Here is a 14,864-nt window from a genome sequence, read left to right on the forward strand (position 1 = left end):
TGAGGTGAAATATAAACTGGTAGAGGGGGTTGGGACAGGTAGCGCTGGATAGAGGGCCAGTGATAGGTGGAGGCAAAGAAGAGATTGCCAAAGATGTCATAGATAAAAGGACAAAGAGGTTTGACGGTGGTGATATTATCTAAAGAATGTGCTAATTGAGACATTAAGGGTAGCAAGCAGGACAAGCTAGTGGGAGATGGCCCTAGTGGGGGTGAGGTGGGGGGAAGGGATCGAAATGGGCCACTTCTAACCTTATGATGGAAGGAAGGTTATTGATGAAGCAGCTGAAGATGGTTGGGCCTAGGACACTACCCTGAGGAACTCCTGCATTGATGTCCTGGAACTGAGATGACTATCCTGCAACAACCACAGCCATCTCCATCTGTCTAGGTATGATTACAACCAGCAGAGGGTTTTCCCCCTGATTCCCATTGACTCCAGTTTTGCTACGGCTCCTTGATGCCACACTTGGTCAAATGCATCCTTGATGTCAAGGGCAGTCACTCTCACCTCATCTCGGGAGTTCAACTCTTTTGTCCATGTTTGAACTAAGGCTGTAATGAAGTCAGGGGCTGAGTGGCCCTGGCGGAACCCAAACTGGGCATCAGTGAGCAGGTTATTGCTAAGTACTAAGACCACTAAGCGTGGTCTCAACTTCATTTTCTTGTCTACCCACCAGTTCCCCCCACCCCCCAAAATCCTTGACTCCCTGGTCTATCAAACATTACTACATTATCAAATCTATCAAAATATCCTATATTACAAAAGAGAGAAGCCTCCAAGAAGTATTTCATCAGCTGTAAAGCACTTTGGGATGTCCTGAGGTCATGAAAGATGCTATAAAAATATATGATCTTTCTTTACTTTTTAATGATCAGTCCAGTTCGGAATGGAAGGAATATTTTGGTTACCACAGCTGAAAATAGAAATTGATGCATTAAAACGGGTTCAGATATGAGTGAACAGTATGAATCAATCTTAACTTCCATAAAGCACATCAAGCAGCTAAACAAAATTAAGTTAAAAGAAAATTTATAACTCATAAGAATTTCTATATCATATATTATTATTTGAGTTTATAGTTACATCTAGATGTTGTGATTTTTAAAATTAATGCCACAGCATTTGACGTGTCTGCTAAGAAGGTTTTGATGTGAGGCCCTAAGGGTAATGTAATCCACACCTAGCTAACTGAAATAGATTTTGATGTGTGAAGAGGATATTCAGCCTTTGTTCATCATTTTCTCCGTAAACAGCCACTCATTAGGTCAACGTTTGTTTGGCTAGATTTTCAGGCTTACAAATCACTTAGAAACAAGTTACTTGTATTGCCTCAGAAGAGCTAGGTGCAAAATCCATCCAGATGATCAAAATAATTTTTATTAAATGCTGGACTGTCAGTTGCCTGTACATGCAATGTATTGCAACTTCCATTATTCCTGATCTCGATGATGTTAAATATTCATATATAAATTTGCTTAAAGCTTCACAGCATTGCCTGTTATCTGACTGGAAACAACCAAGCTGTTAATTGCAATTTTTGTTTTACCAGGGAGTATTCTACAGTGTTACTTTTTTTTCGAATTGTATGGATTGCTTGAATTAATTATCTGGGACATTGCCTTAAAGTACCTGAAATCTATATCCAGGACTAGCTCAGGATTAGGATGAGTGTGATCAGCCTTTCAATTGAGAAACCCCACACAAATATTAAAATATATCAGAGAAGAAATTGCACTGTGTTAAAACTAATGTGAGGATTTCTGTTTTTCAGTAATAAGTAAGGAAGACATGTTGGTGTATAGCTGCAGTGTTTCCTGAGATGTTTAAAGTCTCAATGCTTGTGCTTGAAAGGTCTTGAATTAAACACCATGCAAAACAGAAAGAATTTGCTGAGATTTCACAAAGTGCTTTGCATCTGATATCTCACTTTTAGATGTGCAATCACCATGATTGTGTAGGCAAAGATAGTAGCCAATTTGTGCATAGTAAAATCCTACAAACAATAAATGAATAATAAATGTTTTAGGTGATAGTTAAGAGATGAATGCAAAGATAAAAGCAAAACACTCCGGATGCTGGAAATCTGGAACAAAAACAAAAATACCTAGAAAAACTCAGCAGGTCTGACAGCATCTGCGAAGAGGGATACAGTTGACATTTCGAGTCCATATGACCCTTCATCAGAACTAAGACAAATAGAAAAGAGATGAAATATAAGCTAGTAGAAGGGGGTGGGACAGGTAGAGCTGGATAGAGGGCCAGTGATAGGTGGAGGCCAAGAAGACACTGCCAAAGATGTCATAGACAAAGATGCCATTTCAACACACCACCCTGCTCTCATGCCCACGTGTGCAACCTTGGCCTGGGGCAACGTTCCAGTGAAGCTCAACGCAAACTGGAGAAACAGCACCTCATCATCCGATTATGCACTTTACAGCCTTCTGGACTGAATATTGAGTTCAACAATTTCAGATCATGAACTCTCTCCTGCATCCCCACGCCCTTTCCGATCCCCCTTTCTCCAATAATTTATAACTTTTTTTACAAATATATTTTTCTTTTCCCTTCTATTTTTAAATTTATTTTGATCTATTATTTCATCTCCACTTTTTATCCCATTTTGATCCCTTCCCCCCACCTCCTCTAGGGCCATCTGCCACTTGCTTGTCCTGCTTTCTACCCTTAATGCCCATATTAGTACATCCTTTAATAATATCACCACCATTAACACCACTTTGTCCTTTTGTCTATGACATCTTTGGCAGTCTCTTCTTGGCCTCCACCTATCACTGGCCCCCTATCCAGCTCTACCTGTCCCACCCCCTTCTACCAGCTTATATTTCATCTCATTTCTATTTGTCTTAGTTCTGATGAAGGGTCATACGGACTCAAACCGTCAACTGTATCCCTCTCCACAGATGCTGTCAGACCTGCTGAGTTTTTCCAGGTATTTTTGTTTTTGTTAAGAGATGAATGTTGGCCAAGCCACTGGGAGAACTCTCCTGTTCTTCAAATAATGCCAAGAGGTCTTTTACAATCTCTTTAGCAAGCAGACAGGGGCTTCAGTTTAACATATCATTTAAAAGGCAGCACCTCTGACAGTTCAGCACTCGCTCAGTACTGCACTGAAGTTTCTAGCTAGATTATGTGCTCAAGTCTCTGGAGTGAGGCCTGAGCCTATAATCTACTGACTCAGTGGCTAGGGTGCTGCAACCAGCCACAGCCAACTCTTCAATTCAGAACTCAAATTTTAAGTCAGAGCTTAACCTTGTACATTATAATTTTAATGGAAAATGCACTATTAATCCCTTTTGCCCTGCTAAATGGCAATCACAAACCTTTCCAGTTCAACATACACATGGTACCTTTGACCCCTTTATCAGATTTGGTTGCAGCACCAGACATGGTCAAATAAAACTGATGTTATGTGTATATTTTAGAGCTGTTTTAGAAAGCATTTCTATAATACCAGCTCAGGTCCTGGTACTTGAAATTGTCTACGTTCTAATGTGGTGTAGATTCCACAGCAGCCAGAACAACACAAAGACAGCTGCTCATGCACAAGCTTGCACATGTGCAGTTATTTTTAACTATGCATCTGGTCACCATACCTTCCCAAATGGTAATGTGGAACTGGGCTGAGAAAGCAACTGTCCAACAGTAAGTTAGTTAGTCTGATTTCCAATTAAGTTGGCACTGGGGATATTACTATGTCCAGAGAAGTCTACGATAATGAACATGAACTGCAGAGGCTGCAAAATTTTTCATGTTTACTTTGCACCATTACTGAAGCAGTTTATTAAAATACAATAGTTTAACAGCCATATCGTTTTGACTTTATGCATCAAATATTTATCTGAGCAAATCTTTAAATAAAAAATCAATTAAAGCAAAACCAACACTGCTTTGCTACATGGTAACTGTAATATTTGCTGTGTAATATTTGCATCTGGTATTAATAAATATATATTGCCACCAGATGCAAAAGAAAAATAACAAAGTGGAGGGAGAGAATGAGATAGACTGACCTCTTTGCACTACAGGACTTAAAGACAAGGAGGTGTAGATACAAAATTAAATAAAAGAAACTCAGAACAGAGAGCTGGAGAAACCTCTTTACAATGAGTTGTGAGACTGTTGTATTCACTTCAAGGGTTAGTGGCTAAAGCAATACCATATCAACATAAAAATTTGATTTGATAGGTGGATGCAGGAAAAAGGTTGAAGTGAGATGGGAGCAGGTAGGTAAATATGATTGGAACTATTTGTTTGTGTGGAGTATCTCTATGGGCAGGATTTTCCGTTCGTCGGGTGGGCACACACCTGACCCAAACAGGCGTAAAATCATACGCAATGACATCGGGCAAGCATCCTGACATCATCACGTACTCTCACAATACTTTGGTTGGTAGGCGCGCACGAGAGTCAGCAGCAATTAAGAGGCCTATTGAGGCTCTTAATCAATTAAGTTAAATCTATTTTCCTGGCAGGAGAGAGACAACGATCCTGAAGGTGGTTTTCCCAGGACGAGGCTAGCCCATTGCACTTCGGGTGTGCTGAAACCTGCGATGTCCCCAAATGCGGGATACTCAACTGCAAAATTTGTGGTAGTGGGGGACAGCGTTCGTGCTCTTCACTGGAAAAAAAGCATTTTTTTCAAATAAATCTATTTTTCGCTGTCCGTTCAACCATTCGGTTGGCAGGCGGGCGAATTGGCCAGGCAACCTTTGCATTTTTTAGGAAACCTCATCCACGGGCAGGATGAAGTTTCCAACAGTGATTTTAAAAAATTTAAAATTTTCAAGTGTAATTTTTAATATGTCCCTGTTCATGTGACTGAGTCACATGTGGGGACACGTTTCTCTCAGTCTTAAAATCTTTATTTTTGAATCCACAATTCTTCAGCTCCTTGAGGCAGCTGTGTGGCTTCAGGGAGCTTTCAGTAAGCGCTCCCTCGTGCACGCACAGACTTCAACGCTCACGCTCCTGCTGCCCCCACCCCGGCAACGAGCTCCTCAGTGTGCCTTTCACGCTCGCTGGCCATTAACTGGCCAGCCAGCGTGAAATCACAGTCAAGGGCCAATCGCAGGCAGTGGGCCGTTTCCTAGCTGCTCCTGGGACTGCCCGCCGCGCCCGCCTGACGGACGGAAAATCCTAAGATAAAAGCAAAATATTGCGGATGCTGGAATTCTGAAACAAAAAACAAAAATACCTGGAAAAACTCAGCAGAATGGAAAATCCTATGTGTTTGTAGGAGTGCCCCTAATAGCAAGAATGCACAAAGAAACAATCCTGTAGTGTAAAGTGAGCATGAGTCAACAATTTTCTTGCTGGAGACATTGAAGTCCTCCTCAGATAGGCATGTCCTTGGGTACCTCCAATGAAAACTGCTTTTTAAAGCCAAAGGTAAACAGTGCCTACTGGCGACACTCGGGGCTGAATCTTCGGCTTGGCGAGTGGGTGCGGGGCCAAGTCGGCTGCGCACCTGCCGAACGGCCTGTTAAGGCCATTAATGAACTGATTAAGCCTATTGAGAAAGCTGCCCGTCCAACCTTAAGGGCGGGATGAGATTTCATGAAGGGTTTATAAATTAAATAAATTTTTTCATCAAAGTTCATTGACATGTCCCAGCTCATGTGACACTGTCACATGAGGAGATATATCTTAAATTTATTTTCTTTATTAAGATTTTTGGAACTTAAACTAATCTCCCTGAGACAGCTCTGTACCTCAGGGAGATTTCTGCACTCTTTCACACGCATGTGCGACTCAGGCCCCAACTCAGGGAACTGCTCCCCCCCCCCCCCGCCCGCTTCAGGGCACGCATCAAGCTGGGCAGGCCCGCTCACGTAAAATGGCGGCATGGACCCAATCAGGGGCGCCGATAGGTTCCGTGCCGCCCCCGCACAACCCCGCTCAACGGGGAGACAATTCTAGCCTTGGTTTACATTTGCAGTCATGGATCTGCCCATGGATCGCTCAGCCTTCCTTTACATTGGCAGCAGTTGGGTTTCCACATTACTGCTCTGTATGGAACTTCACCAATTTTGGTCATAGCCAGACAGGGTAGGGCCCTGACAAAATTAATTGTGAAAGGTTGTGCTTCATTCATATGCAGTTTCACTAAAACCACTGTTGAAACAATTGTGCATTTGCGAATCTCATGCATTCTTGCTTCAATGTTACCAAATCCATCCACAGAGTAAATGAGGCATGCTCAAATTCTTTTTTATTTGTATGGCTAGGGGAGCAGTTATAGTTTGATGTCAAAGTAAACAATCCATTCGTTTAGACTTTGCCCTCCTTTCCTCCCAGTTCAGTATCATCTGCAGTTGCATTTTATTTCCGAATCTTGATAAAACGCAGTAGGGGCTCCAACACTGAGGCTCTCCCCTCAGAACATATCTGCTTTCATATTATTACTTCTCTTAACTTTCCTAAAATTTCCAGTCTGTCTTGATTGCTACAAGTCATTTACAGATTATCCACCCTAAGGAAAAATTATTGACGATGTGACAAAAATGTATGTCTTTTATATAATTGATTTGAATTCTTTATTATTGGAAACATACAAGACATCAAAGCTGCCTATGTTGATCTCAGTAACATTTGCCCCTGCTTCATGCCTTTATCACCTCCAGACTCGACTATTCCAGTCCTTTCCTGGCCATCCTCCCGTCCTCAAAAAACTTCAGCTTATCTAAACGTTGTCTGCCATATCCTACCCTGCTTCAAGTCCAGCTAACTCAACACCCCTGTATTTGCTAACCTACATTGGCCACTGGTCCATCATCTCTCAAATTCAAAATTCTTATCCTATGTATAAAACACTTCACGGCCTCGCCTCTTCCTTTCTCTTCCAGCCCTGCACCCACTGCCCCACCTCCCGTCCTGAGAGGGCTTCATTGCTCTGACTCAAAACTCATGTCTTCCTCCTCGGTAGCTGTGGCTTCAGCCACCTGGACTCCGCAGTCTGGAATTCCCTCCCTAAAGCCCTTCTCTTTCACACCTCCCTCTGTTCCTTTGCAATTCTCTTTAAAACCCACCGCATTGTCCAATTTTTTTGATCACCCATCTTAATATCTCTTTCTTTAGCTCAAAGCCCATTTTTTCTGATTATGATTCTGTGAAGTGCTTCGGAGCATCTTTCTACATTAAAGATGCTATATGAATGCAAACTGTTGATGTTAAAATTATTGTTCTTGTTTGTTGTATTTGAGAGGATGAAATACTTGTTACCAATTCTGTTCGTATATGCCCACGGCATGAGGCTGAAGTTCACTGCCTCACAATGGTGGGCTTGGAGGTGGTGGAGTCAGGAAAGTAGGAGGGAGCTGAGTTGGGATGGCTACTCGACATTCCCACTTCTGGGGAACTTTCCCAGGGGTTGGCTGTGAATGGGGTCAGCTCCCTGTTCCACAGAGAAAGGTACATAAGAACATAGGAATTAGGAGCTGGAGTAGGTCATTCAGCCCCTCGAGCCTGCTTCGCCATTTGATAAGATCATGGCTGAACTGAGTATGGCCTCAACTCCAAATTCCCAGCTACCCCCTGATAAACTTCGTCTCCTTTGTTAATCAAGAATCTATCTACCTCTGCCTTAAAGATATTCAATCACCCTGCCTCCACCACTCTCTGGAGAAGAGAGTTCCAAACATTCACAACCCTCTGAGAGAAAAACATTTCTCCTCATCTCTGTCTTAAATGGGAGACCCCTGATTTTTAAAGTGTGTCCCTTAATTTTAGTTTCTCCCACAAGGGGAAACATTCTTTTAGCATCCACCCTGTCAATTCCCCTCAGGATCTTATATGTCTCAATAAGATCAGCTCTCATTCTGCTAAAGTCTAATGGATACAGGCCCAGCCTGTCCAACCTTTCCTCATAAGATGACGTCCCTATTCCAAGCATCAGTCGAATGAACCTTCTCTGAACTGCTTCTTTTATATCCTTTTTTAAATAAGAAGACCAAAACTGTACACAGTGCTCCAGATGTGGTCTAACCAATGCTCTGTGCAATTGCATCAAAACACCCCTACTTTTATATTCTATTCCCCTGGCAATAAACTACAACATTCCATTTGCCTTCCCAATCACTTGCTGTACCCGCATACTAACTTTTTGTGATTCAGGTATCGGGACACCCAGATCCCTCTGTACCTCAGAGTTCTGCAATCTCTCTCCATTTAAGTAATATGCTGTTTTTCTATTCTTCCTGCCATAGTGGACAAGTTCACATTTTCCCATATTATACTCAAATTTTTGCTCACTCACTTAATCTATCTATGTCCTTTGCAGACTCCTTGTATGCTCTGCACAACTTACTGTCCTACCTATCTTGTGTCATCAGCAAATTTAGCAACCATATATATGGTCCCTTCATCCAAGCCATTGATATAAATTGTAAATAGTTGAGGCCCCAGCGCTGATACCTGTGGCACTCTACTTGTCACATCTTGTCAATCCAAAAATGACCGATTTATACCTACTCTGTTTCCTGTTAGCTAACCAATCCTCTATCCATGCTAATGTGTTACCCCCTACACTATGAGCTCTTATTTATGCGTAGTAACCTTTAATGTGATACCTTATCAAATGTCTCCTGGTAGTGGCGTAATGGTATTGTCATTGGACTAGTAATCCAGAGATCCAGGGTAATGCTCTGGGGGCCCAGGTTTGAATCCCATCATGGAATGGTAGAATTTGAATTCAATAAAAAAATCTGGAATTAAAAGTCTAATGGTGGCCATGAAACCATTGCCAATTGTTGTAAAAACCTGTCTGGTTCACTAGTGTCCATTAGGGAGGGGAACCTGCTGTCATCACCCGGTCTGGCCTACATGTGACTCCAGTCCCACAGCAATGTGGTTGACTCTTAAATGCTCTCTGAAATGGCCTAGCAAGCTACTCAGTTCTTAAGGGAAATTAGGGATGGGCAATAAATGATGGCATAGCCTGCAACACCCACATCCTATGAACAAATTTTTAAAAAACTATGTACAGCACATCCACAGGTTCCCCTTTATTCATGTTGCTTGTTACATCCTCAAAGAACACCAATAAATTAGCTAAACATGATTTCCCTTTTACAAAGCTATATTGACTCTGCTTGAATACATTGAGATTTTCTAAGCGTCCTGCTATAACCTCCTTAATAATGGATTCCAGCAATTTGCCTACAACAGGTATTAAGCTAACTGCTCTGCAGTTTCCTGCTTTCTGTCTTCCTTGTTTCTTGAAGAGATAAGTGAAAGCCAATTATGCTGGCTAAGGCCCCAATTAAGGGTGATTTTGTGGCATCACAGGCAGTGGAGTGCCCCACTCCCATCAAGTCTGGAGGCTGCCAGCTTATGGAGGCAGCCTCCCTACAGCAAGCTGAGTGGTCATTGGAGCAGCATCAATTTGTTTTTGACCATCAAAAAGTGACAGAAGGCGTCATCGACAGTGCTACCAAGTGGCACTTACTCAAAAATAACCTGCTCACTGATGTTCAGTTTGGGTTCTGCCAGGCACCAGACCTCATTACAACCTTGGTTAAAGAGCTCATTACAACCTTGGTTAAAGAGCAGAAACCGGCAAGGATTCCTGCTCTTGATGACTATCCAAGACCCCTTCTGATATGGCTTTTGTGTGGATATCAGCTGAGGACCCAACTGGGCTCAACTGTAAAGCCCAATCTAGTTAAACTGTCAACCAGTACTCGCTGTCAAGGTTTACAATTGGAAAAGTAGACCACATGTGCAGGCCAAGCCATATGTGTAGAACAATTACCAAGTAAACGGGGAATACCATGAGTGAAACTCAGGGAATTGAAATGGAAACAATGGCCTGAATTTTACCCTTGGTGGGTGAATGTGATCGGTGGGCCCGGGAGCGGCCGGGAAACGGACCGCCGACCACGATCGGCCCCCCCGGCTGTGATTTCATGCTGGCTGGCCAATTAACACGCTGCCAGGATGGGAGCAGGAAAAGGGCGGGCAATGACCTCACAGTGGGTGTGAGCGAGTGCTGCGAGAGAGCTCCCTGAAGGCAGACAGCTGCCTCAGGGAGCTGCAGACCGGATAATAATTAAATAAGGGTGTAAAAGGCTGCAAAAAAAATGCCCATGCATCACAATCAAGCACCTGAAAGCATACCTCGTAAAAACGCTATCCCCAGATATTTATTTTTATGTTATTTCCTAACAGAGATTTCATCCACCCCCTCTCAGATGAGGTTTGATGAAAATTGCAAAGCCCGCCTGGCCAAATCGCCCATCCGCCAACCGGGTTGTATGGGCCACGAGAAATTGTGGACAATTGCACCATTCATGGGCTTAATTGCCCTCTCACTTGTCAGAGGGCATGTTTCTGACTTTTACGGGCGCCGCCGAGCAAAACATCGCGCGAGTGTGCAATGACGTCGGGACGTTCACCTGACATTACCTCACGCGATTTCGTACCCACTCGGGTCGGGATGTAAAATTCTGCCCAGTATTTTTAGTTAAATCTCATCAAATAAAGAAATTAAATAGCAGGAAAGCTAGTGTTTCAGACTTTGACTTGATAATGCAGGCTGCAGTAAGTGACAAGTACTGGCATGCACACAGCTGTGTGGACTGATGGTTACACATGATCAACCTGGAAGTCATTTCTCTGAGCTTGAATTATTTGGGCTTGGAACTTCCGAGCAGAAGCAATGATCGTCGGATTGCCGCTGTGCTTGAAAATTCCTCCAAACTCGACATTGCTGCACATTTCACAGAAATGTAGAGCACAGCATCCCTCAGAGAATTCCGTCAGAGCAGAGTAGAGTCGGGGGGAAGATAGGACATGCCCCCTTTTGATGGCATTAGTTGCCATATGGTAAGCTTAAAGGTCTAGTTTGAATGATAGTGAATAGGTGAGTGAATGGGTGAGTGGATGAGTGGGTAGGTGGTCTCTGTGGGTAAATGGATAAGTTGATGAGTCGGTAAATGGGTGAGGTGGGTGTGGGTAGGTGGGTGAGGGAGGGCAGGGGGTACGGTATGGTAGAGGTGAGTAGGTGGGTGGGTGAGGTGGGTAAATGGGTAGGTGGGTGAGGTGAGGGTAAGTGGATAAGTGGGTAGGGGAATAGGTAGGTGGGTGGGTAGTCGGATTGGGGGGGTAGTCAGGTTGGGTCAGTGTGCTAGTCAGGTGGTCAGGGGTGTAGTCAGGTCAGGTTGGGGGGGGATAGTCAGTTAGTCAGGAGTGTGGTAGGCTCGGGTCGGTCAGGAGGGTAGTTGGTTTGTTGGTGGGTATGGCCGGGTGTTACTCAGGTCAGGTCGGGGGATTGTCAGGTGGTTGGGGGTTGTGGTTGAGTCTAGTCGGGGGCTACTCATGTCAGGTCGGGGGAGTAGTTGGGCACTGGGGGGGGTGCTAGTCGTATCATGGGTCTGGTCGTGTCGGGTCAAGAGGGTAGTCAGGTGGTCAGGGGGCAGTTGGGTGGGAGGATAGTTGGCTGGTTGGGGGTAGTCATGTAGTCTGGTGGGTATTCAGCAGGTCAGTGGATAGGAGTTCAGCGTCAAGGTTAGTCCAATGAATAGACCTCGCATCACCTACGATCCACATTACGCTGTTTACTATTCGAAATCTAGTTAGACAAAAGCATGATCTAAGGGTCATTATGTAGCACGCTTGCTGAATTTATTTGGTACTGTAATTTCACATATGCCACTACATGTGATTCCCCTGCCTGTACAGAAGACATAGTAACAAACCAACAAACCAGTTTATGTTACATAAATGAACAGAATACAGTTTCCACTAGGAGATCTGTCAATTTCCTACTGCTCCTAACTACATGAAAAGCAAAGATGAAAATCTAGCCAAGGCCCACTTTCGAGTTAACCAATCACAAGCTAACTGCTTTTATGAATAATTAAAATTAACAGACACTCAAGATTCTTCCAGTTTGCTGTTGCATACATGGAACACCAAGATCATAGCTACAGGAAAGAAGAAAATTATCGTACAAGTAATATATATTGAATTTAATCTTCATTGAACAGTTAAGGTGATCTCTGGCAGCAAGGAGTTAATTGATGTCAGTGGGTTGTGAAACACCTCATTCAATACTGTATTCTGCGTTATGACATGTAATGAAGCACAAATAATGGAAATTACAGTGTTTTGTTTTCTCTGCTCCCCTCTTTCAGCTCTCCCTGGTCTATACATCAGGGTGGGCAACAAATCTGATCCAAAAGGCGGGATTTTCTCCTCAGTGCATTATGTGTAGTGGCAGGTGCGAAAATCAGCGTTTTACTCGCCAGCCACAGTGGCAGGTTTTCACACCATATTGTCTGCTTCCCATTTCATTGAATATGCACGCACAGGAAACACGCCATCTTGCTGACGGGCAGCCTCTGATTCACCCGCCCTGCTGTGAGCTCACCGCTTCCTTGCTCTGGGCGCCATATTTAAAGTGCAGTCGTGCACAGAGTTCTCGATGTCTGCAGTTCAGGACTGCTCCACTGAAGACATGAAAGCCAAGAGGATGGCAGCTCCCAAATTCGGTGATGCCTCACTAGAACATCTTTTAAATGCAGCCAAGGCCCACCACCATGCCCTCTATTCCCACCCTGACTGCAGGAGGTCCAGCAAGCTCACCAATCTGGCTTGGATGGCGGTGGCATTGGTGGTCAGTGCCAACATTGCACAGAAGAGGTCAGGCACCCAGTGCAGAAAGAGGATGAATGATCTCATCCATGCCATCAGGGAAAGGCAATCATCTTATCACTCTAAACTCACAAGCTCATCACACATTCACTGGCATCTCGCTCACTGCCAGCTCAAGGGACATCACCACTCACTCTCTCACACACACCCTCACATATCCATCTGGCCTCATCTCCACTGGAGATCTCATCCTCATCCCGTCCATGATTCCCCTCATCATTCACACATGCCAGGCACCCTTATCGTCTGCCCTGGTGTGTGTCTTGCTCACACAGTCCACCTGTCTCTATGCAGGATAAGATAGTTCACAATCACAGGGAGAGGTCCCAGACCTGGTGGAGTGCCAGAACTCAAGGTCTTCAGTTCAAAATCTGAGTCATTGAGCTGGTCGGAGAGGACATGGACTGTGCCTGTGGCGATGGTGAGGTTGGTGGCAAACATGAGGATCCTTCACCAGCTCATCCCTAAGACAACTATACTGTCAGTGCATTGTCCTGTTTTAGAGTCGCCTGCCATGCACTGATTATCTCTCTGTCATAAGAACCTCAGCCAAGTTCCCAACGGTCTCAACCAGCCAGGCCCTTAGTTGGAGCTCTGACAACACCTCGGATGAGGATCCTGAGGATACCACAGCAGAAGATGCGTCACGGTGCTCACCCACATTCTCCACCAATGCAGAGACACATACCTTGGTGGGACCTAGTTCTACAGCAGGTTTGGGGTCACAATCTGGTGAGCACATTATACAATCTGGTCCACAGCAGGCAGAGGCATGGGGTCACCGGCACTGCTGGAGGCCAGGATTCTGCTCAGTCCAAGTCAGATGGCGAGCCTCCAGACCTAAATTAGTTAGTGAAGCTGTAGTGACAATCTTGGGAACATCAGGAAGGAATGTCAGCTGCATTCTTCAGGTTTCATTGGAGTCCATCCTCGTTCATTCTGAGGTGATAGCGCTGGCATACCAACACACCGAGGTCAACACTGGCAGGATGCTGGTCACCATGGAGACCTTAGTGCAGGACATCAGTCCTGCACTGGTGCAGGATCTGCACTCCATTACTAGCCATTCACTAGCATCCATCAGCGGACATACAAAAGGAGGCGGGTACCTCGCTCTCACTCCAGGTACCTCTTCTCAAGGAGTCAGCCAGGGGCCCTGGGGCACCCATAGGGAGGAGAACCAGCAGCTCGACACCCTGTGGCCATCCACCCAGGTGACTCCAGGAGTCTCTTAGCCAATCCCTGTTCTCTTCCTGTGACCCTATCACCCCCAGCTCCACAGGCCAAGGAGGGTGCACCTGCCCCACAGCAGGATACCCAAAGCAGGCTGGGGCCCTCCAGGTCTTGGCCGTCCAGAGGACGCCTGCCAAAATCATCACAGATAACAGGGTATAGCAGTCAGCAGGCTGCCTCTACCTTTGTTCTGGATGTCAGGCTTGCACCCAGACATAGTGGTAGGGTTAGGAAAGTTAAAAAAAAATTAGGAGCACAATGGTGGCATAGTGTTTACAACATATATATATAATGTTCACCAATGTAAATAGAATACCACCCATTTCACATCTCCTCTCACATCTTCCTTTTATGATGAGCTGTGTTGCTGTCAATCAGGTGTGATACCATGGTGACCCCCACCCCCACCCACCCCCCCCCCCCCCCCCGCCATCCCTCCCAGATGTTGCTATCATGGGATTCTCGTCTATGTACTATGCTTTCATATCGCCACATTGTGTGGCCCCTTTCCAGGTCATTCTCAGCAGCAGTGAGGCCTTGATCTTAATGTTAAGTATGTTTGTGGAACGAGTCTCATTCATATGCTTTGCAGGGTCATGTCTTGTTTATTCTTGGCTGTGTAAGATTGAGGCAGAGGTGTTCTCCTATCTCATCTGCATTCTTGAAAGTTGAAGGTGCAGTGTGCAAGGAGAGATGTGTTTATGCATGGGGAAGGGCCATATATCATGCAACTCCATGTGCTTTCTGTCATCTGGCAGGGTTTTCATGCTATATGCCCATATTCAGAGCTCGTGTGTGCTCCTGTCTGCCAACCATGTTTCCGACTTTCTGAGTGTACATCTGCTAAGCTCACCAATATGTGGATACTGAAGCTGTGCCCTTCTCAGCCACATTATTGCCCTGGCACTCGAACCTACAACCTTAAGTGTTTCTCAACCTGTAATTGTCTGCATTGC

At 44.7% G+C, this 14,864-nt stretch overlaps 1 protein-coding gene and 1 non-coding gene across 2 annotated transcripts in view; both read left to right on the forward strand.

Moving 5' to 3' along the window:
• The window catches only part of pik3r3b (phosphoinositide-3-kinase, regulatory subunit 3b (gamma)), a 610,777-nt gene that overhangs the window by 349,990 nt on the left and 245,923 nt on the right, over positions 1-14,864 (forward strand). The window lies entirely within an intron of this gene.
• LOC121289477 lies at positions 4,479-4,642 on the forward strand. The gene has a single exon (XR_005945576.1). It is a non-coding gene; the product is annotated as a U1 spliceosomal RNA (small nuclear RNA).

Source organism: Carcharodon carcharias, chromosome 16 (assembly GCF_017639515.1).
Source record: "Carcharodon carcharias isolate sCarCar2 chromosome 16, sCarCar2.pri, whole genome shotgun sequence".
NCBI classification, from domain to species: domain Eukaryota; kingdom Metazoa; phylum Chordata; class Chondrichthyes; order Lamniformes; family Lamnidae; genus Carcharodon; species Carcharodon carcharias.